The 3,413-nt window shown below is 43.8% G+C and overlaps 1 protein-coding gene across 1 annotated transcript in view; it reads right to left on the bottom strand.

The window, feature by feature from the left end:
- The window catches only part of Lrrc34 (leucine rich repeat containing 34), a 17,880-nt gene that overhangs the window by 13,094 nt on the left and 1,373 nt on the right, over nt 1-3,413 (bottom strand). The gene's annotated exons all lie outside the window — the stretch shown is intronic.

Genomic DNA, 3,413 nt, shown 5'->3' with positions numbered 1-3,413 from the left:
GGACATGCCATCCTGAGGAGAGGTAACCAAGTCACGTGGCAGAACATAGATTAAAAATTATGGGTTGTTTTAAGCTACAAGAGTTAGTTGAGAAAAAGCCTAAGCTAAGGTCAAGCTTTCATAATTAACAATAAGTCTCTGTGTCATTATTTGGGGGGTGGCAGTCCTATCAATAAAGTACTTCTATATATACCCTCCACCAATCAAAAATAATTGTCTACATAGAAACATGAAGGTGCAAAATAACATTATTCATAATAGCTAAAAGTGAAAACTCAAATGTCTACCAACTGATGAACACAATATGATATATCCACAAAATGGAATATTACTGAACAATAAAAAATATGTTTTGGGGCTGGAGAGATGACCCAGCAGTTAAGACTCTGGCTGCTCTTCCAGAGGATCTAAGTTTGATTACCCAAATAGCAGTTCACAACCATCCATAACTCCAATTCCAGGGACGCTGACACCCTCTTCTGGCCTCCCAGTATACTAGGGAAGTGTGTGGTGCACAGACATGCATACAGACAAACTGTTAAAACATCAATGAACCTCAAAAATATTAAGTCATATCATATATGATTCTATTTATATGAAATAATCAGAATAAGTATATGGTTAGTGGCTACAAAGGCTGGGAGTAAAAGGGTTTTCTGTGGAGGTTATAAGAATGTCCTAAATATAGCTTCTTGGTAGGGAAAAGCACTGCCCTGCAAAGGCGAGCACTTGAGTTCAAATCCCCAGCACGCAAATAAAAAGTCAAGCATGGCTGCACATGCCTGGAATTCCAGTGATGTGGGACTCCCCTCTGTATGCTGTGATTACCATTGGCTAATAAAGAACTGCTTTGAACCTTTGTCAGGGCAGAACAGAGCTAGGTGGGGAAAACTAAACTGAATGCTGGTAGGAAGAAGGAAGGCAGAGTCAGAGAGAAGCCATGTAGCTCTGCCTGAGCCAGATGCTGGAATTTTACCAGGTAAGCCACAGCCTTGTGGCAATGCACAGATTAATAGAAATGGGTAAAATTAAGATGTAAGAGTTAGCCAGCAAGAGGCTAGAGCTAATGGGCCAAGCAGTGATTTAATCAATACAGTTTTTGTGTGGTTATTTGTCAGTCTGGATGGACGGGAAGCAAACAAGTGGCCTCCCTACTACACTCCTGCACAGAGGTGCAGATACCCTTGAATGTTCAGTGGCTAGCCAGACTAATCTACATGGAAGGCTTCCCACTCCTGAGAAGTTTATTATGGCAATAATGTCAGGGGTCATAAAGGAAGACACTGGACTTCCATTTCTGACTTCCATATGCAAGAACACAGGCACAAGCACCCACATATGCCTGTAAACCCCTCCCTGAGTGATCACATACATATACACACACATAAAAATATTCTAAAAATAATGGTGGTGGTTACACAACTCTATAAATAAACTTATTTATAGACAGGGTCTCACTATTTAACCCTGGCTGGCCTGACTCCGTATGTCAACCACACTAGCCTCAAAGTCACAGAAATCCTCCTGCCTCTGTGTACCACCATTCCCAGTCTCTCAAAATACACTTTCCTGGAGTTGAAAACTTTGGAAGAGTTATGCTTTGTGTATACAAATTACATTGCAATTGATTTTGTTAATTTTTTAAGGAAGAAAAGGCTTGCAGTTCAGTTTGGAGATGGAGTTTATCATAGCATAGTGACGTGGATGGTCACATTGCAACCACACTCAGTAAGCAAGGCAGGATGAATGCCGGGGCTCATCAGGCTTTTCCATAGTTTATCCACTCTACATCCCCTAACCCATGGAGCGGTGCCTCCCGCATTTACTACAGACTCCTCAGAGATACGTCTCCTGTGTGATCCTAAGTCCAGTCAGGTTGACAGTGACCTTTAAACATAAATCTACTCTTTGTCAACTTGAAACCTATCCACATCACTTATAAGCGACACCATCACTGTTTCTCAGAGGCACATGGCCATCTCCTAAGCGTCACGCAGTGATCTCATTTCTAAGTTCCCCCTAAGTCTTAACAGTTCCCACTTCATACTAAAGTCCAAGATCAAAAATCTGCTCTGAGACTCGAGGTGCTCCCAACTGTGAGCCCCTGTAAAATGAGAAGAGAAGTTGCACACTTCCAGTACCCATTCCCATTCCAACAGAGAGGAATAAGAGAACATTGAAGGAGCAGACAGGCGACAGCAAGATCCAACCTGAGGCTGCATGTCCAGCATCTGGTCTCCACTAGGGTTAGGTCTCTGCCCTTCCAGCTCTGTTCTTTGTGGCCAATTATGGCCTCTTTCAAGAGCTGGCTCCTCTCGCTGCCTGCAGCTTCCCTCGGTAAACATCCCATGTTTCTAACGTGCCCAGCACCCTAACTTTCCATTATCACTTAGACTCCACCTCTCATACCTGCATGCACAGCCCAGAAGCCCCATGGAATGATCTGCACACCAGAAGAGGGCACCAGATCTCATTAAGGATGATTATGAGGCCGGGCAGTGGTGGCGCACACCTTTAATCCCAGCACTCAGGAGGCAGAGGCAGGCGGATCTCTGTGAGTTCGAGACCAGCCTGGTCTACAAGAGCTAGTTCCAGGACAGGCTCCAAAGCCACAGAGAAATCCTGTCTCGAAAAACAAACAAAACAAAACAAAAAAAAAAAACAAAACAAAAACAAAAATAACCAAGGATGATTATGAGCCACCATATTGCTGGGAATTGAACTCAGGACCTCTGGAAGAGCAGCCAATGCTCCTAACCACTGAGCCATCTCTCCAACCCTGTTTAGTAGTTTTTTTAATGAGTCCAAAGCTCTCAAGTAAGAGCCACACTTTTATAAACTGAACTACACTAAAACTATATATTTAAGGAGCTAAAGAACTGTCTTCATGGTTAAGGGCTATCACTGCTCTTACAAAAGACCTGGGCTTGGTTCCCAGCACTCACATGATGGTAACAGTCACCTGCCTCTCCAGTTCCAGGAGATCAAATGCCCTCTTCTGACCTCTGCAGGCACTGTATACACATTTATGCAGGCTCATACACACAAAAAATAAATAAATTTTTGGGACTGGAGAGATGGCTCATCAGGTGGAAAAAAAATGCTCTTCCAGAGGACTCAGGTTCGATTCCCAGCACCCATAAGCATCTCACAACCATATGTAACTCTAGTTCCTGGGCATCTGACTTCCTCTTCTGGGTTCTGCAAATACTAGGAATGCATGTGGTGCAGAGACATGTATGCAGGCAAAACACCCATCTACAGACACACACATACACACATGCTCACACGCACGCATACACACATGTAGAAATAGGAGCAGCGGGGCTGCGTCCCCAGCATCCCGGCCGCCTCCGGCTATCTTTACCCGAAATAATTACACGGACACTGTATTCATTTAATCACTGCTTGGC

Source organism: Microtus ochrogaster, chromosome 1 (genome assembly GCF_000317375.1).
Source record: "Microtus ochrogaster isolate Prairie Vole_2 chromosome 1, MicOch1.0, whole genome shotgun sequence".
Taxonomy (NCBI): domain Eukaryota; kingdom Metazoa; phylum Chordata; class Mammalia; order Rodentia; family Cricetidae; genus Microtus; species Microtus ochrogaster.
Note: the sequence above shows the minus strand (reverse complement) of the source record. Positions and strands in the feature narration are given on the sequence as shown.